The sequence below is a fragment of the Ursus americanus genome, chromosome X, assembly GCF_024610735.1.
Source record: "Ursus americanus isolate L20-20 chromosome X, mUrsAme1.1.p, whole genome shotgun sequence".
Lineage (NCBI taxonomy): Eukaryota > Metazoa > Chordata > Mammalia > Carnivora > Ursidae > Ursus > Ursus americanus.
In genome coordinates this window covers 38,417,787-38,445,159 of record NC_142164.1, presented here as the reverse complement: position 1 = coordinate 38,445,159, position 27,373 = coordinate 38,417,787, and the positions used below count along the sequence as shown (strand labels likewise).

The window sequence follows — 27,373 nt, the reverse complement described above, 5'->3', positions numbered from 1 at the left end:
TTACTGAATCAATGAAACATTCCAATGTCAGAAACACTGGCATCCCCGAGGGGGTGGAGAAAGAGAGAGGTCTAGAGGAGATATTTGAACAAATTATAGCTGAAAACTTCCCTAATCTAGCAAAGGAAACAGGCATTTGTGTCCAAGAGGCAGAGAGGACCCCTCCCGAGGTCAACCATGACAAACCTACGCCACATCACGTCGTAGCGCAATTCGCAAATATTAGATCCAAGGATACAGTATTGAAAGCGGCCAGGGCGAAGAGGTTTCTCATGTACAGAGGCAAAAATATCAGAATAACGTCAGACCTGTCTACACAGACCTGGAATGAGAGGAAGGGTTGGCAGGATATTTTTAAAGCTCTATCCAAGAAAAACATGCAGCCAAGGATCCTTTATCCACCAAGGCTGCCATTCAGAATTGATGGACAGATAAGGACCTTCCAGGATCAGCAGAAACTGACCAACTTTGTAACCATGAAACCAGCCCTAGAGGAGATATTAAGGGGGGTTCTATAAAATTAAAAGGCCCCAAGAGTGATACAGAACAGAAATTTACAATCTATAGAAACAAAGACTTCACAGGCAACATGACATCATTAAAGTCATGTCTCTCAATAAACACTCTCAATGTGAATGGCCTAAATGCTCCCATAAAACACCACAGGGTTGCAGATTGGATAAAAAGACATGACCCATCCATTTGCTGTCTACAAAGGACTCATCTTGAGCCTAAAGATACATCCAGACTAAAAGTGAAGAGATGGAAAACCATTTCTCATGCCAATGGACCTCAAAAGAAAGCTGGGGTAGCAATCCTCATATAAGACAGATTAGATTTTAAACTAAAGACTGTACTTAGAGATATAGAAGGACCCTATATTATTCTTAAAGGATGTATCCAACAAGTGGATATGACAATTATAAATACCTACGCCAACAGGGGAACAGCAAGATACGCAAGCCAACTCTTAACCAGAATAAAGAGACATATAGGTAAAAATACATTAATAATAGGAGACCTCAACACTCCCCTATCAGCAATAGACAGACCACCTAAGCAGAAAATCAACAAAGAAACAAGAGCTTTGAATGATATACTAGACCAGATGGGCCTCATAGATATATACAGAACACTACACCCCAGAACAACAGAATACCCATTCTTTTCGAATGCACATGGAACTTTCTCCAGAATAGACCATATACTGGGTCACAAAACAGGTCTCAACCAATACCAAAAGACTGAGATTATTCCCTGCATATTCTCAGACCACAATGCTTTGAAATTGGAACTCAATCACAAGGAAAAATTTGGAAGAAACTCAAACACTTGGAGACTAAGAACCATCCTGCTCAAGAATGATTGGATAAACCAGGAAATTAAAAATCAAATTAAACAATTTATGGAGACCAACAAGAATGAAAACACATCAGTTCAAAACCTATGGGACACTGCAAAGGCAGTCCTAAGGGAAAATACATAGCCATCCAAGCCTCACTCAAAAGAATAGAAAAATCTAAAATGCAGTTTTTATATTCTCACCTCAAGAAGCTGGAGCTGGAACAGAAGAACAGGCCTAACCCATGCACGAGAAAGCAGTTGATCAAGATTAGAGCAGAGATCAATGAATTAGAAACCAGGAGCACAGTAGAGCAGATTAACAGAACAAGAAGCTGGTTCTTTGAAAGAATAAATAAGATCAATAAGCCACTGGCCAGACTTATTCAAAAGAATAGAGAAAGGAACCAAATTAATAAAATTATGAATGAAAGGGGAGAGGTCACAACCAACACCAATGAAATAGGAAGGATCATTAGGAACTTTTATCAACAGCTTTATGCCGATAAATTAAACAACCTGGAAGAAATGGATGCATTCCTGGAAACCTATAAACTACCAAGTCTGAAACAGGAAGAAATTGATTATTTAAACAGACCGATTAATTATGAAGAGATTGAAGGAGTGATCAAAAACCTCCCCAAAAACAAGAGTCCAGGGCCTGATGGATTCCCTGGGGAATTCTACCAAACATTCAAAGAAGAAATAATACCTATTCTCCTGAAGCTGTTTCAAAAAATAGAAACAGAAGGAAAACTACCAAACTCATATTATGAGGCCAGTATTACCTTGATCCCCAAACGAGGCAAAGACCCCATCAAAAAGGAGAATTACAGACCAATATCTCTGATGAATATGGATGGCAAAATTCTCAACAAGATCCTAGCTAATAGAATCCAACTGTACATTAAAAGGATTATCCATCATGAGCAAGTGGGATTCATCCCTGAGATGCAAGGGGGGTTCAACATTCGCAAATCGATCAGTGTAATAGATCATATCAACGAGAAAAGAGTTAAGAACCATGTGACCCTCTCAATTGATGCAGAAAAAGCATTTGACAAAATACAGCATCCTTTCCTGATTAAAACCCTTCAGAGTGTAGGAATAGATGGTACATTTCTCAAGATCATAAAAGCCATCTATGTAATGCCTACAGCAAATATTATTCTCAACGGGGAAAAGCTGGAAGCCTTTCCCTTAAGATCAGGAACACGACAAGGATACCCACTCTCGCCACTATTATTCAACATAGTACTAGAAGTCCTTGCAACAGCAATCAGGCAACAAAAAGGTATAGAAGGTATCCAAATCGGCAAAGAAGAAGTCAAACTGTCTCTCGTCGCAGATGACATGATACTCTATATGGAAAACCCAAAAGAATCCACTCCCAAACTATTAGAAGTTATAGAGCAATTCAGTAATGTGGCGGGATACAAAATCAATGCTCAGAAATCAGGTGCATTTCTATACATGAACAATGAGACTGAAGAAAGAGAAATTAGGAAATCCATTCCATTTACAATAGCACCAAAAATCATACATTGTCTCGGAATTAACTTAACCAGAGACGTAAATGGTCTATATTCTAGAAACTACAAATCACTCTTGAAAGACATTGAAGAAGACACACAAAGGTGGAAAAATATTCCATGCTCATGGATCAGAAGAATAAACATAGTTAAAATGTCTAAGCTATCCAGAGCAATCTACACTTTCAATGCCATCCCGATCAAAATACCAATGACATTTTTCAAAGAACTGGAACAAACAGCCCTTAAATTTGTGTGGAACCAGAAAAGGCCCCGAATCGCCAAGGAACTGTTGAAAAGGAAAAACAAAGCTGGGGGCATCATGTTGCCGGATTTCAAGCTATCCTACAAAGCTGTGATCACAAAGACAGCATGGTACTGGCACAAAAACAGACATGTAGACCAATGGAACAGAATAGAGAACCCAGAAATGGACCCTTGGCTCTTGGGGCAACTAATCTTTGACAAAGCAGAAAAAAACATCCATTGGAAAAATGACAGTCTCTTCAATAAATGGTGCTGGGAAAATTGGACAGCTACATGCAAAAGAATGAAACTTGACCACTCTCTCACACCATACACAATGATAAACTCCAAATGGATGAAAGACCTCTGTGTGACACAGGAATCCATCAAAATCATAGAGGAGAACATAGGCTGCAACCTCTTTGTCATCGGCCACAGCAACTTTTTTTCATGACACATCTCCAAAGGCAAGAGAAACAAAAGAAAAAATGAACTTGTGGGACTTCATCAAGATAAAAAGCTTCTGCACAGCCAAGGAAACAGTCAAAAAAACTAAGAGGCAGCCCACGGAATGGGAGAAGATATTTGCAAATGACACTACAGATAAAAGACTGGTATCCAAGGTCTACAAAAAACTTTTCAAGCTCAATACACAAGAAACAAATAATCAAATCAAAAAATGGGCAGAAGATATGAACAGACACTTTTCCAATGATGACATACAAATGGCTAACAGACACATGAAAAAATGTTCAACATCATTAGCCATCAAGGAAATTCAAATCAAAACCACCTTGAGATACCACCTTACACCAGTTAGAATGGCAAAAATTGACAAGGCAGGAAACAACAAATGTTGGAGAGGATGTGGAGAAAGGGGATCCCTCTTATACTTTTCTTGGGAATGCAAGTTGGTACAGCCAATTTGGAAAACAGTGTGGAGGTCCCTTAAAAAGTTAAAAATTGAGCTACCCTATGATCCAGCCATTGCACTACTGGGTGTTTACCCCAAAGATACAGACGTAGTGAAGAGAAGGGCCATATGCACCCCAATGTTCATAGCAGCATTGTCCACAATAGCTAAATCATGGAAGGAGCTGAGATGCTCTTCAACAGATGACTGGATTAAGAAATGTGGTCCATATATACAATGGAATATTACTCAGCCATCCAAAAGAACAATTTCTCAACATTTGCTGCAACATGGATGGCACTGGAGGAGATAATGCTAAGCGAAATAAGTCAAGCAGAGAAAGACAATTATCATATGGTTTCACTCATTTATGGAACATAAGAAGTAGGAAGATCAGTAGGAGAAGAAAGGGAAGAAGAAAGGGGGCAGTAAACAGAAGGGGGAATGAACCATGGCAGATTATGGACTCTGGGAAACAAACTGAGGGCTTCAGAGGGGAGGGGGGTGGGGGAATGGGATAGGCTGGTGATGGGTAATAAGGAGGGCACGTATTGCATGGTGCACTAGGTGTTATACGCAAGTAATGAATCATGGAACTTTACATCAAAAACTAGGGATGTACTGTATGGTGACTAACATAATATAATAAAAAATTATTATAAAATATAAATTAAAAAAAAATGCCACATTCTGAAGTCATGAAGTGGATGTGAATTTTGGGAGGACTATTCAAACCAGTACACCATGCTTAAGAAAAATTTTTTTAATTTAAATTTTACTTAAAAAATTTTTTCTTTGTTAACATACAGTGCAATATTGGGTTCTGGAGTACTGTTCAGTGATTGATCACATACAACACCCAGTGCTCATCACAAGTGCCCTCTTTTCTTTTTGAGGTGGGGGCAGAGGGAGAACGAGAATCTTAAGCAGGTTCCATGCCTGGCGCAGAGTCCATCGCAAGGCTCAGTCTCACAACCTTGAGATCATGATCTGAGCTGATATCAAGAGTCAGATGCTTAACAGACTGAGCCACCCAGGTGCCCCACAACAAGTGCCTTCTTTAATACCCATCACCCATCACCCATCTAGACCACTCCCCACCTCCCTCCTTCCATCACCCCTCAGTTTGTTCTGTATTGGTAAGAGTCTCTTATGGTTTGTTACCCTCTCTCCTTTTTTTCCTCCTTCCCATATGTTCATCTGTTTTCTTAAATTCCACATATGAGTGAGATCATATGGTATTTGTCTTTTTCTGATTAACTTATTTCACTTAGCATAGTATGCTCTAGCTCTATCCTCATCACTGCAAATGGCAAGATTTCATTCTTTTTATGGCTGAGTAATATTCCATTGGAGATATATATATATATATATATATATATATATATATATATATATATATATATATATATATCATATCTTTATTCATTCTTCTGTTGATGGACATTTGGGCTTTCTCCATAGTTTGGCTATTGCATTCCCTCTGAATCTGTATTTTTGTATCCTTCGGGTAAATACCTAGTAGAGCAATTGCTAGATCATAGGGTAGTTCTATTTTTAACTTTTTGAGCAACCTTCAGAGTGGCTGCACCAAGAAAATTTTTTATTTATGCTTTCAAAAAAGATATCTTGAAAATATTTTCATTTTAATGTCCTTTGGTTTAAATGCAAATCTAAATAGTCCTATGTGCAAATGTTCAGATAGACTGTCTAAGATTCATAAAGGAATTCCCAAAGTTTTCAAAACAAGAAAATGTGGAAGAATATGATATCACTGTTACTTTTTCTGATTCAAACTTATCAGAATAAAGCAAATGATCATTGCATTAGAATGTGTTTGGAGGAGGAGGCTTGGTGAGACAGTCATCAAAGTTTTGCATTCCAATACATATGCCAGGTTGAATAGTACATAATCCTCACCCTTAAAGAGCCCACAGTTCTGTTGAGAGACAAATTACAATATAGCATGATGAGTGCAATAGTAGAATTGTACATAGGGCACAGAACAAAATAATTATCTATATTGAGTTCTAAAACTCTGTGTGTGTGTGTGTGTGTGTGTGTGTGTGTGTGTGTGTGTGTAATACAGAGGCCCGGGGGAGGCAGAAAGGGAGAGTGAGAGAGAGAGAGAGAGAGAGAGAGAGAGAGAGAGAGAGAGGAGAGTTAACTGATAGTTTTCAAAGGAAAAATAAGTAAATCAAAGTTGTTTATCCCATATACACTAATTAAAAACTAGTCACGCTCACAGTGTTGTAATATAGTTCCACCATATGTCCACAGTGTTTATTTATTTATTCCAAAATGTCAATTCTCTGACCAAGTATTCTCTTTTGGATCTGGAGAATCTGCTAAAGGTAAAGCTCTCATATAGCTAATCGGGAAACTTCAGTGGGGAAATACGTAGAATACTTAACATTACTTATAATAACTTGGAAAATTATAATACTATGAAACAAACATTAGCCTGATTAACTGCTGATTTTGTAACTGAAATAAATTGGTTCCCTTGGTTCTTACCCTGCCCCAAGGTGTTTTTTAGACAGGAGAAATTAGCTGTTAATAATTTGCTGAAGAAGATGTGCTGTGCTGCTTTGCATTGTTTTTCTTCCCCCCACAACTCCCGCTCCACTTACATTTATCTTTGATTAAGTAATACATTCAGGTGGTTCAAATTTTGATAGTTATAAAAGTCTATACAGTTAAAAGTTTCCCACTCTTTGTGCCCAGCCACATAGTTCTTCTTCCCAGAGGCATCCTGTGGTAACTTTTCTGGTTTTTACTTTTAGAGCTATTTCATGCATGTATAAGCATGGGCGCTTACAAACATACACACACTTACTTAAATTTCCTTATTTTTACACATTTTCTGTACTTAAGATCATTCCATATTAGTACATAAAGAGCTATGGCTACGTAGTATTATTCAATTGTATGGACATGCCATAATTTATTTAAACAATCCTCTACTGAGAAATATGTAGTTTGTTTCCTGACTTTTGCTATTACATTTCTGTAACAAATAACCTTGTAATAGGTCATTTCAGATGTGTAATATCTGTAGGATAAATTTCTAGAAATGGAATTGCTGGGTTGGATGGTATGTGCCTTTGTCATTTTGATGGATATTACCAAATTGTCCTCCATAGAGTTTGTGCCAGTTTATACTTATACTGGCAATAGATAAAAGTGCTTGTTTCCCCAACCCTCACCAACACATTGTGCTATCAAACACTATATCTTTGCTAATATGATAGGTGAAAAATAATATCTCATTGCGGTTTTAATTTGCATTTATGTTCTGAGTAAGGTTGAGCATCTTTTCATATATTTAAGACCCTGTGATATTTATAAAAAATAATTCCCTTTTTATGATGGTTGGGATGCTACTGGATTGATGGCACAATATCTTTTCTCCTTTACTTATACCTATGGGCATTTTTTTTTTTTTACATATGAGAACAAGGGTAATTCCAAATAACACCTTTAGGTCAAATAAACTCGAAGCCAGAGCATTTTATGTGTTTTAAAAAATCTCTAGCTTTTTACAGTTAACTCAACATATCATAGTTGACAAACAACTGAACCAACATCCCCTTGTTATTTTAAATGATTTAAATTACTCATAAGAAATTTAAGTCAATATTTTGTTACTTCTTAGAATGTATTATACTTAAAAAATTTTATATTTTAAGAAAAATGGAATTATTCTTTACTTAGAAACTTACCAGTGTGTTAGAATTTACAAAGAATTATTTAAAATTATGATATGTTCTCATGTGAAATATGTGTTTGCAGTTTCCTTTCTCAATGCCTAAGACACATTATAGGAAGGTTAGAAGTTCAGTGTATATTTAAATGTGTTGGCTGATTCATAAGTGGCTCTGGACTCTTTTGCATCATACAACAAATTGTTCTGAGAGCTTTGTCTATGGCACTGTATATCACTTCTATTCTAGCACTTATCAATGTCTGCCATGTATCATTAGTTATTTATGTGTCTGCCTTTCTCACTAGATCGTGAACTTCTGGAGGATATAATTTGCATTCCCCTTTAGCACTAGCTTAGAGCTTTGCATAAACTTCACACTCATAAAATGTTTGTTGAATTGAATCACATTTACATTGGGGTTCTGAGGTATTTTTAAAAACACTTTTCCACATATTTTTTTATTTCACTTTTATGTAATGTCTTATTCTAATGCTGCTTGAGTTTGCATTCTACAAGTATTATTGACTTTGTATTGAAAAGAATTACTCAAAGTCCTTCTCTAATAATAGCATTGAAGAGGTAGATTTTTTATTGTACATATTTCCTTACTATTCTTCATTTTCTTCCATCAAAGTCCTATTTTTATTCTAACCACAAGCAGTTCTAAATATTTACTGGGCAGTGGTGGGTAAATTGGTCATTGTGGTAAGGTATATGCATTGATTCATCTCACTAAGATTCCCAATTTATGTAGGCAATTTGAAATGTGAAATTAAAATTATGGTCATTACTACTATTAAGTAATTTAGAAGGTTCTATAACAGAGTGAACAACTTTTCAAATGGCTTTTTTAATTTAAATTTTTATTAAAATAATTGTGCATTCACATGCAGTTCTAAGAAATAATATAGAGATCCTTTGTACACTTTACCTATTTCTTCCCAGTGTTGATATCTTGGAAAACTATTGTGTAACGTCACAACCAGGATGTTAATATTAACACAAAATACCAGTCTATTCATATTTTACCATATTTATTTGTGTTTATTTGTGTGTGTGTGTTTTAGTTCTATACAATTTTATTACATATATAGATCCATGTATCCTCCACCACAGTTAAAATACTGCATAGTTCCAACACCACGAGGATATCTGTATTGTGCTTTATAACCACACATACCACCAAGCCCAACCCTCACTATCCTAACTCATGGCAACCCATAATCTGTTCTCTATTTCTAAAATTTTGTCCTTTCAAAAATGTTATATAAATGAAATAATATAGTATGTAACTTTGTGTGATTAGCATTTTGATCAGCATAACTCCCTGAAGATATATCCAAGTTCTTCTGATTATCAATAGTTTATTCCTTTTTATTGCTGAGTAATATCCCATGATATGTATGTATCACAGTTTGTTGAATCATTCACATATTGAAGGAAATCTGGGTTGATTCCATTTTGGAGCTATTACAAATAAAGCTGCTATGAATATTACTGTACAGGTTTCTGTGTAAACAGAAATTTTCATTTCTTGGGCTAAATGACCAAGAGTATAATTGCTGGGTCATATGGTAGTTGCATGTTTGCTTTTCTCAGATATTGTCAAACTGTTACAAAGTAGCATTCTCTCTCTTTTTTAAAGATATTACTTATTCATTTGACAGAGGGGGAGCAGCAGGCAGAGGGAGAAGCCTCTGAGCAGGGAGCCCGATGAGGGACTCGATCCCAGGACCCTGGGATCATGACCTGAGCTGAAGGCAGATGCTTAACTGACTGAGCCACCCAGACACCCCCAGAGCGTTCTTATCCTAAATGAGTGATCTAGTTTCTCCTCACCCTCACTGGCATATGCTGTTGTCACTATTTTTTTTATTTTAGCTGTTCTTACAGGTGTGTAGTGATAGCTCAATTTGGTTTCAATTTGTCATTCTCTAATGGCTAAAGATGTTCAGCATCTTTTGATGTGCTTGTTTGCCATCTTCGTATTCTCTTCAGTGAAATGGCTCTTCATTGTCTTTTGCCTGTTTGTTTCTTTTTACTATTGAGTTTTTGAGTTTTTTATATATTCTAGATTCTAGTCCTTTTTTAGATATGTGGTTTATAAATATTTTTCCCCAGTCTGTAGCTTTTTTCATCCTCTAAACAGGATCTTTTGCAGAGCAAAAGATTTAAAATTTGATGAAGTCCAATTATTCAATATCTTCTTTTTACAAGTTGTGCTTTTATTTTTAAGATTTTATTTATTTATTTGACAGAGAGACAGCCAATGAGAGAGGGAACACAAGCAGGAGGAGTGGGAGAGGAAGAAGCAGGCACCCAGCAGAGCAGGGAGCCCAATGTGGGGCTCGATCCCAAGACCCTGGGATCATGCCCTGAGCTGAAGGCAGACGCTTAATGACTGAGCCACCCAGGCGCCCCATAAGTTGTGCTTTTGATGTCATCTAAGATCTCTTCACCTAGCCCTAGATACTAAAGATTTTTTGAAAGTTTTATAGTTTCATTTCTAACACTTAAGTCCATGGTCCATTTTAATTTCTCCAGTACTATTTGTTGAAAAGGCTTTCTTTTCTCCCTTGAAATACTTTTGTAAAAAAAAAATCACCTGAGTTTATTTGTATGGATCTATTCCTAAGTTCTTTACTCTGCGCCACTGATCTGGATGTCTATTTTTTCACCAATAACATACTGTCTTGATTACTGTAGCTATATAGAAAGCCTTAATATTAAGTAGACTGATTCCTCCCACTTTATTCTTTTTTCTCAAGGTAGTTTTAGGTATTCTAGGGCCCGTATTATATAAATTTTATAATTACTTTGTGTCTATAAATCCTTGCTGGAGTTTTAATTGAATTTGAATCAAACCAAAGATCAATTTGGGAGAATTGGCATATTTAGTATGTAGAGTCTTCTAATCCATGAGCACGGTATGGCACTCCATTAATTAGATTTTTTCTACCCATAATAGTCTCTTTTGTGTTTTCCTTGTTTTCATGTCAGATGAGAGTGCATACATTAACCTGGATTTCAAATATTTAGGCTTGCTGAGAATGTTAAACTCATTAATATTCATTTACTATTTATTTACTTATTCATTCATTCATTCATTCATTCACTCAATCACAATGCAGGTGTATTTGTCTTGCTCCATTGCAATTGAGAGGTAATATTTTATTTGCAGTATTAATATTGATTTTAAAGGTTATAACCCTGTACATAAGTGAGAAATTGACTATACTAAAGAAAGAACCTTAATATAGACTAAGGAATTTTTGTAATGACATTTACTGTAAAGATTTTTATCTCTGGTACAAAATAAATATGGGCTGAGGGAGGGATTACTGACTAAAGGAATAGGACTTATCAGAGGGAGGGTATAATCTTTGAAAAATTTCTTATTTGGCAATTTTAACCCCAGAATCTAAAGAAATTGAGGGTATGGAGTGAGTCAACTCAGGCAGTATGAGTAAGTGATTATTTAGGAGAGAATAGAAATATAAGTGCTGTACTGGTGATACCCTTTTATGGAGTAATACAAACATTTAGGTAAGTTTATAACTCTTCCTTGAAATAGGAGTATCTGTTTTTCTTGAGTTTTCTTAAGTTAATTATTCATTCAACAAGTATTTATGGAGCCCCTACTACTTCCTCTGCATTTTGCCTGGACATGTCAGTATATGGCTGTTTAAAAGACAGTATCCAAAGACCCAGCAGTCACTGGCTCCCTTCTCAGTACCTGCTCCCACTGGTCCTGAGGGCGTGTGGGTCAGGGACAGCCCCAAAGAATAGGAGGTGGAGGGGGAGCAGGTGTGCAGGTCTAAGTGTCTTGGCTATGCACTCATGAAGAGAATTGGGAGGGGAAGAACACAAGGAGAGGCCCAGGAGCTATGGCATCCAAAGAGAAGCAAGCGATGAAAAATCTCAATGTGGAAAATGCCCAGCAGGAAAACGAAAAAGAAGAACAGGGACCCATGCAGTATGCAAAGGAATCATGCAGTTGGAGAGGGGGGTGAAGGCCAGAAGCCTGGAGGAAATGTCAGGCTGGAGTGAATGAGACAGCTTGTCTGCAATTTTCAATGAGCCATACCTAACAGGCATATTGACCAGAATGAAGTGGGAGATGATGTGGAAAAGTTCATAGGGCAGACGATGGGAATCAGGAAAAAGACTAAGGAGCAGCAAATGAGGCATCATAAGCGCTTCCAAACTCCTGAACCTGATAATCATGAGTTTTGCCTCATACCTTGAATCCTAAGGTTTTCTCCGAGGTTAATAAGGTGGGCTCTGCTCTACAAGCTTGTAGTTTTGTGATTTACTTTCTCTGTAACCTTTTTGGTATTTCCACTTGGAAGCTTGTAATTAAATATTGCTTTGTCTCAGTGTAAAACTTTCTGTCCAGTAGGGCAATTTCCCCTAGTTTTAGGAAAAACTATTATTTTCATAATATGAAATTAATAAAGCAGTTTAAAAAGCAAAAAAAAAGAAGATCCCTGAGTTCATGGAATTTATAATGTAATATGATATATAATATAGCAGTAACAGCATCTATAGATTTTTTCCAGCAGGAAAATGGCATGATAAACTTATTATTTGAATAGATCTATTTACAGGTATTAGTAGCCAATACAAAAAGGAATACCAACCTTGTATATCAGTTTTCAAGGTACAGGGATATTTCTGATTTTACTGTTTTCCAGGCTTTGGAATCTACATATCTGAAGTTATTGATTTGATTGGCAAATGAATTAATTATGACTTAAATAGATGTTTTCTAAGCCATGAGAGAGAACATGAGAGTATGGAAGTGGGGGGGAGGTGCAGAGGGAAAGGGAGAGAATCTCAAGTAGACTCTGTGCTGAGTGGCAGAACCGCTGGGGGTGGGGGGGTGATGCTTGATCTCACGACCTTGAGATCATGACCTAAGCTGAAACCAAGAGTTGGACACATAACTGACTGAGCCACCTAGGCACCTTAAAATATTTATAATTTTTTCAAACAAGTTGATGAATGCAACGTGATTTGTTTGAATCTTTATTTTAAAGATTTTATTAATTTTTTTCAGAGAGAGAGAGTGAGTGAAAGAGAGAGCATGAGTGGGGGGAGGTGCAGAGGGAGAGGGAGAATCAGACTTCCCGCCAAGCAGGGAGCCCAATGCTGGGCTTGATCCCAGGACCCCAGGATCATGATCTGAGCTGAAGGCAGATGTTTAACTGACTGAGCCACCCAGGCGCCTCATGAATCTTTTTTTAAATAAAGATTTTATTTATTTATTTGAAAGAGAGAGAGAGAGAGAGGGATCATGAGCAGGGGGAGGGGCAGAGGGAGAGGGGCAAATAGACTCCCCACTGAACAGGGAACCCAATGCAGGGCTCCATCCCAGGACTCTGAGATCATGACCTGAGCTGAAGTCAGAAACTTAACAGACTGAGCCACCCAGGCACCCCGATTTGTTTGCATCTCGATTGGAGAAACAGTCTGTCTATTTTAGGAAAGTGTCAGGATACTCTGGGTTATGAGACCAGTCTACCCCAAGATGTGGGTGGGTTGGTTATTGTAGAATGGCACTATAGAGCATTCAAGAAGTGAGGCAGTGAAGAGAAGATGACTAGTTTTTGAGTTTCAAGATTCCATATTATCTATTTGTATTTACTTTGTTCTTTTTTTCTCATCCTCATACTTTTTGTTTCCTCTTAATATTGGCTTGCACATGGCCAACATAGCCTTTGAGACCGTTCTGTATCATGACCTCTTGGCTTCATTCCCACTGCTACCTAGGTTAATCTCTTGCTGTTTTCTAGTTCAAATTTGTGGGTGGAAATCTAATCAATCTGGTATGTTTATTTTTTCATGCTGGCCCCCTCCTAGTCTACTGGCCAGCCAAAAGATTATTTTTGAGTTACCTTGTTCCTTTCTGTTCTACAATTACCTATTGTTCTGCATGGGAATTCTGGATCATATAGTAAAAAACATGAGTGCCTGTGGCTGCCCTTGTGTAGGGACAGTGGACATGACCATTACACTTAGCAAGGACTTTAGTTGTCACTATGATTAATAATAATAAAGGGTAATTTGTGAAAACATGCTACCTTCAAGCAGGTTTATTTAGGCCTAAAAGCCAGTTTTAAGGAAGAATATCTATACTGTATTATAGTTATCTGGGGTGTAATGTTGATTTGGAGTTGTCTTAGTTCTTGTTTTTAGAAAATTTCTGATACCCTAAAATTTACATTGCACATATTACTCTTAGAAAAATGGACAAATTTTAGATCTTCATCTTACGATATTTATGTATATTGTATAAATATAATAAAGTGTAAATTGGATACTGTCTACCATTAGTTCATTATCTAATTTGAACCTCATTAACTTTACAGAGATAACTAATTGATTTGGTTTATCTATTTAGGCCTGTGTCAACATTTGTGTAGACTGGGCCAAGAATACAAATGCAACTGTTCATACCATATGTGTAAAACTTTAAAAATTTTTAAACCAAGTTAACAAACTATTAAATAAAATAATGTTGTAGTCTTACATTTTGACATATGCTTTTTAGTGAACTGGAAGTTTAGGTTCAAGTTTAGATTTCTCAAACTCCTCACAGTTTAATATGATTGCCCTGGGAAATCTTACTCCTAGTCCTTGGGTGGCCTCATCTTTCGATACCTGACTCTGTCTTGCATGAGGGTCCTCACTCTAATGTACGTTTCCCTCCAGCCTATGTATACAAGCTCTGTCCATGGTCCCTATCACGAGCTTGCTTTGACAACCCTTTGGACCTAACAGTGGGCACATAGATAGCAAGATCCTCCCTCCAGAACAGCACTTCAAAATGGGTTCCAAGAGAGAATTAAGCCATAATACCCCCAGGCATTCACTGGATAAAAATAATAAAATGCTACCAGTCTTGTACCATATTTGAGAGAATGGGCAAAATGGTTACATGAATAATTTTCTTTAGGGCTTAAGAAAGGCTAGTGGGCTGAGAAAGGCTGTGGAGAGTAGATGAAGAAGAGTTCTGTGTGGGCTCATGAAAGTGGCTTGGGGATATTTGGGCAGGGAATTTTGGAATCTTAGGTACGCAAATTATGATCTAGAAGGGGGAGGCACAGGCTTCTGGTGATTTTTTCCCTTTGGCCCTTGCAAACCCTTCTCTCCTAGAACTGGGAACAGCTGAGGAATGGCTAGAGTGGGGTGTGCTAAATTATGGGGCCCTCCTTGCCCATCCTAAAGTGTGGCACTTCATCCATTAATTGTTTTCACGTTTTACCGGTTAGATTCTATGCTATTTTTTTTTTTTTTGGCTTGAAAATGTGTTTAGATGTAATCAGGCTTGATTCCAATGAACATGGCATAGTAGAGAATGCCAAAAATTCATCTTTTCACAAAAACAGCAAATAAACTAGCAAATATTCTCAGAATCAACTTATTGGCATTCTGGAAACTAATAAAAAATTTACAATAACCAAGCAAATGTTTAATCAAGGAAAAAGCAGCTGAATCTCAGTAAGAGAGCTTTGTGGCATTTTAACTTACCTAGTCTCCATTCCCTGCTCTCTAGTTTGGCAGAAGCTTTGAAGTGGCCTCATTCTTAAAGAATTGTGGTCATTTATTTTGACCAGTTTGGTGGCTCCCTGAAGAACTAGCTCAAAAGACTTTCCCTTATTTTGCCTAACTCAGAACTCTCTTGAGGCCAAGGCAGCTACTTGGGGGGCACTTGTGGAAATCATAAAGGCAAATATATTAACCATAACAAACAAACAATAAGATCAACTGAAAATAACATTTGGGTGTATAGGTATCTCTTTGAGACCCTGCTTTTAATTATTTTGAGTACTGAAAAGTGAAATTGCTGGATCATATGGTAATTCTATTTTTAATTTTTAGAGGAACTGCCATACTGTTTTCCATAGCAGCTACACCATTTTACATTTCCACCAACAGTGTTCAAGGACTCCAATTTCTCCACATCCCCACCAACATATATTATTTTTTTCACAGTTGTCATCCTAATTGGTGTGAGGTGCTATTTTATTGTGGTTTTTAATTTGCATTTGCCTAATGATAGTGATGTTGAGAATCTTTTCATGTACTTCTTGGCCATTTCTGTATCTCCTTTGGAGAAATACCTATTCAAATCTTTTGCCTTATTTTTAATCACATTGTTTGTTGTTGTTTATCGTTGAGTTTTAGAAGTTCTTTATATATTCTGGATATTAGTCTCTTATCAGATTTGATTTGCACATATTTTGGTTTCCTTTTCACTTTGTTGATTGTGTCCTTTAATGCACAAAAGCTTTTACATTTGATATAGTCCAATTTATCTATTTTTACTTTTGTTGCCTGTGCTTTTGGTGTCATGTCCAAGAAATCATTGCTAAATCCAATGTAATTCATGCAGATTTTCTTTCGTGTTTTTTTTTTTCTAAGAGTTTTTAGAATTTTAGCTCTTATGTTTAGGTCTTTGGCCCATTATGAGGTTGTTTTTATTTTTTAAAATGTAATGTAGCACCTGCTATATATAGCTAATTGGACAAGTAAATGGATAAGTAAAGTATGTAACACAACTGGTGGGATTCCTGTTTATTAGTAAAATATGCTTTTATAGAGATTTAAAGCTATTCCAAAAATGGCCATTTTTATTGCATTATAACCTACAATTAAATTTTAATTATTGTTCTTTTATTGTGATCTGTAGAAGCTAAGCTGTATCCTGTAAGCAAATGGTTTGATGAGTTTTGCACAAGTATGGAACATTGTTGAGTCTTTTACAAGATTTGTGGTTCTGAACAAGATTGTGACTCTGAATAAGATAGTATGTATAAACTCTTTCCCAGCTAGTACCTGGTTCTGCTATATTTTTCTTTCTTCCAAGCCCAACTCTTTTTAAAAAAGATTTCTTTGAGAGAGAGCGAGCAAGCACTTGTGAATGGGGGGAGGGGCAGAGGAAGAGGGAGAGAGAGAATCCTAAGCAGATTCCCTGCTGAGCACAGAGCCTGATGCTGTTGGGGCTCCATCTCAGGACCCTGAGATCATGACCTGAGCTGAAATCAAGAGTTGGACTGCTTAACTGAGTAAGCCACCCAGGCGCCCCCCAAGCCCAACTCTTAAAGCCTTAGTGTCTCGCTTGTACCTTCTGATAAGCATTTTTATTATGTTAAGTATGGTTGACAATCATTTTCATATTTACAGAGAAAGCATTTTAACATGTATTTTAAATGGGTTATTTAGTAGCTCTTGAGCTATTGAGACTTAGCAAAGGGATGGAGAATTTTTAAAAAGGTGTGTTTATAAACAGTGGTGGATGGGATTTGGGTAAGTGAATTGTGCATTTATTTTAGGGATCTTATTCATTAGAAAATAGAGAACACTAGGGAAAAAGACTCTTGATTTTATTAACTAAATGTACTTCATGCATATAAAGCAATTTGAGTAGAACCAATTCAGAGGGAAAATGATGTCAGAGGAGAGTAACAATTTTACTTCATAAGTTGCGAACTCAAGTAGTGAGCATTTAGGAAATGTACTGGTACAACCTATAGATGAGTTAAAGTTTTTTCTTAATTAAGCCTTTTTTGGAAGGTTGACTTTAGTGACTAGGCTGTTTTTATGTAGTGTTTTTCTATGTTGGTTTTTATTTACATACTTCATGTTGGTGAGTGATGTCATCAGTAGAAATCATATGGCAATAGATATGTTGATTTTCTTTAAAAAGAAATGTGTGTACAGTGTAGTTTCTTGTTATCCAAGGGACCTAATCCTTGGGTCTATATAGCCATCAAATAAAATACCATATTTCATTAGAGGGAGCTTCCCAAGTGCATGGTGGATGAACCAGCATTTACAGGATTTACCTTGTATCTCCAACATAAAAGAACTGATGTAAAGAATGGTATCATGTAAATGTTCTTTGACATTGTAATCAATTTTCACTTTTAATTGTTTTGTAAACTAGTATTTTGACAGGAACAGGATAAGGATATAACTGAAGCACTTTAAAATACAATGTTAAATTGTGACTATGCTTTGTTTACATTGTGATTTATTTTGATAATTGCCTGATGCTCAGAAAATAATAAAAAATCTCAGTAAGAAAATAGACTGCAAATATTTAAGCCTATAATACTTCTTTCTTGTTTTTATAAATTAATTTTAAGCACAAGGCTTATATTTAAGGCTGTTTTTGACTGAAATAATTATAATACTGAACTCTCTGTGTAGTTTCGCAGAATTTCTCTGCAAATTCAAACAGGTGTAGCATGGAGACTGCATAAAGGAAGCTGCTTCAAGGTATAACAGGACCCATTATTGCATTGCTTGAAATGATTATTCTAGACAAAATTTCACTTTCACATATGGATTTTCTTATAGGTCAACATTTTACATAAGGGGTCCTTATGGCAAATGGGTGATAGGAAAGGCAAAATAGGAGGAAAGATCCATAAGTAAAGATGTAATCAGCTGCAGTTAATACAATGAGCAGGAGGTAAGAGGACATCTCATTCTATTTTGACATGCTGAATCTTTTATACACAAGAAAATATTCTAGTTTCAGTACATTTATGCTATTTTCTTAATTTGTGTTTCAGCATTCGATAAGCATATACTTCCAGAAGGACTTTGGTCTGTTGTTAATTAAACACATGTTTTTTCAGATGTGTTGTTCAGTGCATTTATAGCATAGATAATGTAGAGAGAGGTTGACATGGAAATGATTGTTTTTATAAATATTCATCCAATGAGTCACCCATGTGTTCTCAAAATGACTTATGTGTATTAAGATATATGCATGGCAGATTCTATACTACAGAAATAACACTGATTTTGTAACAATTAACATAAAATTAAGCTTTTTCATTCTTTCATTCTCTCTGCCCCTGTGATTGAATTTCATGTCTTTGGCAATGAGTACTTAGAGGTTGAGTACTTACTTAGACATACAGTTGATGTGTTCAGACTCTGGGTTAGAGCAAGATACTTAAAAACTTGGTTGTGAGTCTTTAAAAAGAAGAATAAAGGTGGAGGAATCACACTACCTGATATTAAGGCCTGCAAATAGTTACAGTTAGTGAACCTAGCTGTGGTAATGGTAGAAGGGTAGACACATGGATTAATGAAACAGAAAAGAGAATCAGAAAATAGACCTACATAAATAAACCCAGCTAATTTGTGACATAGAAACAAATGCAGTTCGATGAAGGAAGGGTAGCTTTTTCAACCAATAATGCTGGAGCAGTTGGATATTCATAGACAAAGAGGTGAACCTTGACCCAAACCTCACACTTTTAAAACAATGAATTCAAATGAGTCATGGACATAAATGTAAAAATAAAACTTCAAAGCTTTTAGAAAAAAAATAAGAAAATTCTCAGTACCAGGTGCTAAAGAGTTCTTACACTTGATACCAAAATCCTAACTGATGAGAGGAAAAACTAATAAATTGGACTTCATCCAAATTAAAAACATTTGTTCTGTGAAAGTTTTTGTTAAAAGGGTGAAAATAAAAGCTATAGACTAGGCATAAATATTTGCGAAACACATGTCCATCAAAGGATTAGTATCTAAATATATATATATATATATATATATATATAAATAAATTACATATATGAAAAACTCAAAACTCATCATTAGAAGAATCTCATTAGAAAAGGGGTAAAAGATATGAACATAAATTTCATGTAAAAGGATACACAGATGATATGAAATTATGTTTAACATTATGAACCATTAGAGAAATGCAAATTAAAATCACAGTGAGACACTACATACCTATAAGAATAGTGAAAATAGAAGATAGTGACACTACCAAATGCTGACAAGGATGTAGAGAAAGTGAATTATTCATAGATTATTTCTCCTTTGTAGTGATATTTCATCATGGTTTTAGTTTTCATTTTCTTATGGTTCATGACTTTGAATGTCTTTTCATATGCTTGTATGTATAACTTCTTGTGTTGTTTTGTGAAGTGTCTATTCAGGTCCTTTGCCCATTTTTAAATTGGGATGTTTATTTACTGCTAAATCTTGATTTGTTTATATTCTTGGGATACAAGTACTTTGTTTACTGTGTAATTTATAATGTTTTCTCCCAGTCTATAGTTATTCTTTTTATTCACTTAACAGTGCTTTTCAAGTTAAAAATTTAATCAAGTCCAGTTAATCATTTTTCTCTTCTATAGAATGTGCTTCCTTGATCAAGTCTCTAAGAATTTGTGTGTGTGTGTAAGACAAATTTTATTTTCTAAGAATTTTTTTGCCTAAGGAAGTTTACCAAAACTTTACAGGTTTAAAGTTTAAATTTAGACATATCATCCATTTTGTGTTAATATTTCTATAAGATTTGGAATTTCATTTAAGCTTCATGTTTTTATGGATTTCCAGTTTGAATACCCTTTGTTGAAAAGGCCATTCTTTCTCCATTGAATTGCTTTTGTACCTTTGGTAAACATCATTTGACCATATTTGCATGGTTTTATTTCCTATTCTTTTACATTAATCTATGTGTATATCTCTTCATCAGTACAACTCTGTGTTGATTACCATAGCTTTGTCATTAAGTCTTGAAATCCTTTAATGGGTTTCTTCCACTTTATTGTGTTATTTTTATAATAATATTTTTTATTATATTATGTTAGTCACCATACAGTACATCCCTGGTTTTTGATGTAAAGTTTGATGATTCATTAGTTGCGTAGAACACCCAGTGCACCATGCAATACATGCCCTCCTTACTACCCATCGCCAGCCTATCCCGATCCCCCACTCCCCTCCCCTCTGAAGCCCTCAGTTTGTTTCTCAGAGTCCATAGTCTTTCATGCTTCATTCCCCCTTCTTCCACTTTATTGTATTAAAAATGTTTTAGCTCTTCTACTTACTTTGTTTTTCCATGTAAATTTTAATACTAACCTTTCTTTATCTACAAAAATTCCTGCTATGATTGTTGTTGGAATTACACCAGATGTATATATCGTTTTGGGTAGAATTGACATCTTTACTATATTGCATCTTTCAATCCACAAACACAATATTCACCTCTATTTATATTGTCTTCAATTTCCCCTATGAGTATTTTGTTGTAAAAATGCAAAAAAATCATATAAAATGCTTTTATTTTATTAGATTTATACTAGAGTTGTTGTTAATGTCAACTAGAGTTGTTGTTAATGATGTTTCTTTTTTAGTTTCAGTTTTCAATTGCACCTTGCTTACATATAGGAATACATTTTATTTAAATTTATTTTTGCACATTATTCTTTTATGCTACAACTTGATAAATTCATTTATTAATTCTAGGAGATGTTTTGTAGATTCCCTGGGATTTTTTACACAGAAAATCGTGTAATCTGTGAATCAAGACATTCTTATTTCTCCTTTTCCAATACATATGGTTTATATTTCTCTTTCTTCTCTACTCTGGCTAGGACTTCTAGCTTAATGTTGAGTGTGAGAGATTCTTCTTTCCAAAAATATTCAGTCTTTCTCCACTACATAAGTACTTTTATAGGTGCTTTTTATTAGGTTGAAGAACTTCTGTTTCTAGTTCATTGTTTTTATTATGAATGAGTACTGAATTTTGTTAAATGCTTTTACTACATGATGTTTTTATTCTTCAGACTGTTAATTTGTAGGTTTACATTGATTGATTTTCAAATATTGAACTAGCCATCCATTCCTGAGACATACCCCATTTAGTCCTGATATATTATTCTTTATGTATATTGCTGGCTTCAGTCTGCTAATATTTTATTGGGGATTCTTGCATTTATTTCATGAGGGATATTGGGCTGTTTTTCTTTTTTGTACTTAATGTGGCTTTGGTGTTAGCATAATGTTGGCCTCATAAAATGACTTGGGAATTGTTCTATCTTCTTCTATTTCTCAGAAGAGATTATATAGAATTGGTGTTATTACTTCTGCAAATGTTTACAGAATTTGCCAATGGAAATATCTGGGCTTATTGATTTTTTTTCAAGAAGTTTAGACAATGAATTGAATTTAATAGTTATAGGACAGTTAAAGTTATCTGTTTCATTTGGGGTGAGTTTTGTAATTTGTAGGCTTTTACGAATTGGTTCCATTTCATCTACATTGTCAAATTTATGAGAATAGAGTTGTTCATAGTGTTCCCTTATTCTCATGTTACGGTCCCTTGGATTTGTAATGATGTTTCCTCTTCCATTTCTGATACTGATAATTTAGGTGTATCTTTTTTATAGTCACCCCAGCTAGAGGTTTATCAATTATATTGATGTTTTCAAAGGACCAGCTTTTGTTTTCATTGATTTTCTCTATTGTTTTTCTATTTTCAGTTTCACTGATTTCTGCTCTAGTCTTTTCTTTCTGCTTCCTTTGGTTTTATTTTGCATTTTCATTTTAATTTCTTATGTTGGATTTTTATTGATTTGAGACCTTTTTTCTTTTTTTAGAAATTTATTTATTTAAGTAATCAGTACAACCAATGTGGGGCTCGAACTCACAACCCCGAAATCAAGAGCTGCGTGCTCTTCTGACTGAGCCAGCCAGGTGCCCTGTGACCTTTTTTTTCCTTATACATGCAGTTAATGCTATGAATTTCCCTCTAAGAAGTGTTTTAGCATATGCCACCCATTTTTGACATGTTGTATTTTTATTTTCATTTATTCAAGATATTTTTTATTTTTTTTCAAGAATTCTACTTCAACACATAGGTTATTTAGAAGTGTTTTGTTTCATTCCAAACATTTGAGGAGTTTGCCAATATCTGTTTCTGATTTCTATTTAATTGTGTTATGGTCGGATAACTTTGTATTATTGTTATTCTTTTAAATATATAATTTTTAATGGCCCAGAATTGGTTCTATCTTGGTGAGTATACTGTGTACAATTGAGAAGAATGTGCATCCTGCTGTTGTTAGATGAAATACTTTTTAAATATCAAGTTCATAAATATCCTTACTTGATTTCTTCATGTTTGTTCTGTCAATTACTGAGAGAGGACTGATGAAGTCTCAAAATAAAATTGTGGATTTGCTCATTTTTCCTTTCAGTTCTATCAAGTTTTGTCTCATGTGTTTTGAACCACTGTTGTTAGTTGTGTACCCACTGAAATGTTATGTTCTCTTGGATAGTTGAGTCCTTTATTATTGTGTAATGTTTCCCTTTATCTCTGATAATACCTCTTATCCTGGAGACTCTGATGTCAAAAATTAATATGGCTACTGCAACTTTATTTTTTGATGCAGTCATTCCTTAAATAAAATAAAAATCTTTGTTGAGCTGTAATTCACTTAGCACATGCAAATCAATGTTTTTTAGTGTATTCACAGACTGTTGTTATAACCACAGTTATAACCACAATCTAATTTTGGAACATTTTCATTGCCCCGTAAAGAAACCCCATATCGGTTAGCAGTAATTCTCTTCTCCCCTAATCCCCCAGATCTAGGCAGCCATTAAGCTAATTCTGTTTCCATAGATTTACCTATTCTGGATATTTCATATAAGTGGAATCATACAATATGTAGTCTTTTGTGACTGGATTTGTTAATAGAATGTTTATAAGGTTCAGCCATGTTGTAACATGAATCAGTACTTATTCCTTTTCATCACTGAATCATATTCCATTATGTGGATACACCTCATTTTGCTTATCAGTTCATTGGTTGATGGACACTTTGGTTGTTTTCTCATTTTGGCTATTATAGATAATGCTGATAAGAACATTTGTTTAAAAGTTTTTGTGTAGATGTATGTTTTCATTTATCTTTTTAAAAAGATTTATTTATTTATTTATTTATTTGAGAAAGAGCACGCACACAAGCAGGAGGAGAGGGAGAGAGAATCTCAAGCAGACTCCATGCTAAGTGAGGAGCCCAACATGGGGCTCAATCTCAGGACTCTGAAATCATGACCTGAGCCGAAACCAAGAGTCAGATGCTTAACCAACTGCACCACCAAGGTGCCCTGCTTTTTGTTTATCTTTGACATACACCTGGAAGTTGAATTTCCAAGTGATATGGTACTCTGTGTTTAATTATTTGGAGGACTAACAATTCTGTTTCCTAAAGTGACTGTATCATTTTATATTCCCTCTCATTTTACATTCCCATGTCTGGTGGGGTTCCTGGAGAAGCCTGTTAGAGAGTGTGAGCTCCTCTATATTGCTAGCTCCCAGAGTTTTCATACTTGTGCTAGTCTATGCTTGGCCTTTAGCATTTAGTTAAAATTTCTAATTTAATTCTCCTACCTGCTTATATGGCATTCAGTATTGTCTTCCCCAGGTAAGCAAATGCTTTAAACTTGTTTCTTTCTAGAGATTTGGTTGGTCTTATTGTTTGCCCTGTGATCTCTGTTATCTGTGATAGTTCCAAGAAAAGATCTTAATCTACAAGTTGCTTAGCTTTTTTCTTGTTACAAATTTAGGACTAACGTCCTTCTAGTTCTCTATATCTCCAAGTTAAAAATGCAATTTAGTGTTGAGTGTTAGCTATTCTTTATATATTGTGGATACCAGCCCTTTATTATTAGCTGTTCTTTATATATTGTGGATACCAGTTCTATATTATCTATGTGTTTTGTAAAAGTTTTCTTTTAGTCTGTAGCTTGCCTATTCATTTTCTTAATGGTGTTTTTTGATGAACAGAAGTTTTCAGTTTTGATAAAATCTAACTTACTATTTTTTCTTTTTTTGTTTGTACTTTCTGTATCTTGTCTAGCAAATATTATCCTATGCCAGGGTCATGAAGATATTTACAATATCTTTCTAGAAGCCTTAAAATAATATATATCTAAGGGCATTATTGATCTTGAACTTTTCTGGTACCATTTTTAGAAATCATTGTACTTTGTGTGTGTGTCTAATTTTGGGTTCTCCATTTTTTCCACTGATCTTCCTACTCACTAACACCATACTGTCTTGGTTACTGTAACATTATAGTGAATGAGTCTAAGAATTATATAGGGTGAGTTTTACAACTTTCTTCATCTTTTCAAGATATTTTTGGATAGTTTATGTCCTTTGCATTTCCATATAAATTTTAGAATTAGTTTGCCCATTTTTATAATAAAGATTCCTAGGATTTTGATGGGGATTGAGTTGAGTCTATGGATTAATTTTGAGAAAACTGATAACAGTATTTAGACTCCAATATAAGAACATAGCATATATTTCCCTTTATTTAAGGACCCTTTAATTTTTCTCAGCAATGTTACATTATTTTCTTTGTGCAGGTCTTGTACATCTTTCATTAACATTATCACTAAGTAATTATGATTTTTAAAGCTATTGTAAATGATATTATATTATCTAAAAATTTTTCATTTTATAATGATTAAGTGATTTAGTGTTAATTTGATGTTTGTATAATTACTTTTTATACTGTGATATTACAAAATTCACTTATTTAGATTTCATAGTTGTTTTACAGATGACTTGGAATTTTCTACATTTAACAATCATATTATCTTCAAATAAAAACTGTGCTATTTTTCCCTTTTCTATCACTTTGCTTTTTTATTTCTTATTACAATGGCTAGGCACAGTGGCACAATGTTGAATAGAAGTGATGAGAGAAGACATTTGTATCTGTTCCTAATCATTGGAAAAAATGTCTTTGATATTTCATTATTAACTATAATGCTAGATATGTATTTTTTATATGCAAATCATCATGTTGAGGAAGTTCCGATCTATTTTTAGTTTGGAGACAGTTTTTATTATGAATGGTGTTGAATTTTGTCCAATAACCATATAATTTTACTCCTTTAATCTGTTGATGAGTACCGTTGTTATTTATTGATTTTTGATGCTAAGCCAATCTCACATTTTGGGAATCAAACCCTGTTTGTACAAGATGCAATATCCTTTTTATATATTATTGTATTTGATTTGGTAATATTTTATTAAATATTTTTGCATCTGTGTTCTTGAGAGATATTTGTCTTCAGTTATATTTTCTTGTTATTCATTTGTCTAGTTTTTGTATCAAGGTATGATAGAGAGCTTCTAAATGAGTATTTTCTCATGCATTTTCTGGAAGTGTTTGTAGTATCAGTATTATTTTTTTCCTTAAATGTTTGATCAGATTCACTAATGAAGCCATCTGGGCCTATATTTTTCTTTGTGTTATAACACAGTTTTATATTATGCTTATTTGATTAACATTATATCATGAAAACTTTCATTTTTCATTAAATATTTTTCAAAAACAAGATTTTTTTGCAGTTGTATAATATTTATTTGAATAAATATACTGTAATGGATGTAACTAGTTTCCTGCATTTGGGTATTTTGGTTGTTAAATATATTCCCTCATTGATCTCTTATTACCAAACAATAAAACAATTAAGTTACGATGCTCTTTTCTCTAAAACATACATCTACATGTATGAATATTTATATATAATATGCATATTAAATTGTATATCATATAAAACTATATAGTAGGGTATATTATATACATTGCATATGTATATAATGAATATATGTGTATGTATAAAAATATAGATACACACACATGCATGCCACACACACATGCTGAGGGAGACAGGCAGATTGACAGACTCTGGTATTAGATACATCTGTACATTAACAAGGTCCAACTTTAGATGTTGGGAGTTCAGGAATTTTTTGTGCCCTTTTCTTAGTTTTCAGTATTTCTATATATTTTTTTTCCAAATTGACAATGTCACTTTATAATTAGGAAAGAAAAAACCTAGACTGTTTTTATTCTTGGGAGTTAGAAAATAAGGGATTTTTTAAGCTATTACAGACAGGTTGAAAAATTAATAAAATACTATATGATAATTAAAATTCTGGCAGTGTTCACATTTGGGATTTTTTTCCCCCCAGCATTAGAACATTAAATGATGTCTGAGTCAGTGTAGTGTTTCAGGCTCCCATGGAATTGCCAAATGATTAAGAGGGCACTTATGCTCTTTGGGAATAGATCCAGCTTTTATTTTTTCTACTTCAAAGTCTTAAAGAAATGAAAATCTTCATAGCAAATGGCTTTTTGTTGTTTTTGTTGTTCCATTTGGTTTACCGCATGGAAGGCTACCCAACGTCAGGAGATACCAGGAGAATTTGGCTTGAAGTTTTAAAGTTGTTTGAGAAGGGGAAGGGAGATGAAAGGAATTATTTGAAGAATTACCCAGCCAATTGGTTTAATGTGACCAGTGATAGGATAAAATAAAAGTTTTAGAACATGTAATTCATTGTGACTGCTACAGTTTTTCAGGACAATTAAGAAATAAACTTTATTGCTTAGTCTTAAGAAATAGTGGGAAAAAACATGTGGTTACTTCATCAAGTGCCTGTAGAATGATTAGGAGGTGACAGTTTAGAGGTGTTACCTAAACTCTCTGACTTCTTATTTGGCCTTGTACAAAGGTATGTGACAGCTTATACGTTTTAGAAGAAACATTGAGAGAATGAAAAATAGGCGGTTTTTTAAAAGGTGCGTGTATATAGGCAGAGGTCAAGTGTTAACCCACCCCCCACTTCCAACAAAACTGGGGAAAGAAAGATAAAATCATCAGAAGTCGAAGATTATTTAGGGTGTTTCAGAGCAACCATGAGGGATAAGGATGAGTACAGAACGAGGAATGGGACCAGAGGGCCAAGGAAGGATGAGGGTTGGTTGGGAGTTT

The 27,373-nt window shown here is 34.8% G+C and overlaps 1 protein-coding gene and 1 pseudogene across 2 annotated transcripts in view; both read left to right on the top strand.

Moving 5' to 3' along the window:
• The window catches only part of COL4A5 (collagen type IV alpha 5 chain), a 241,377-nt gene that overhangs the window by 37,611 nt on the left and 176,393 nt on the right, over positions 1–27,373 (top strand). The window lies entirely within an intron of this gene.
• LOC123784801 (protein BEX4-like) lies at positions 7,689–12,545 on the top strand (annotated as a pseudogene).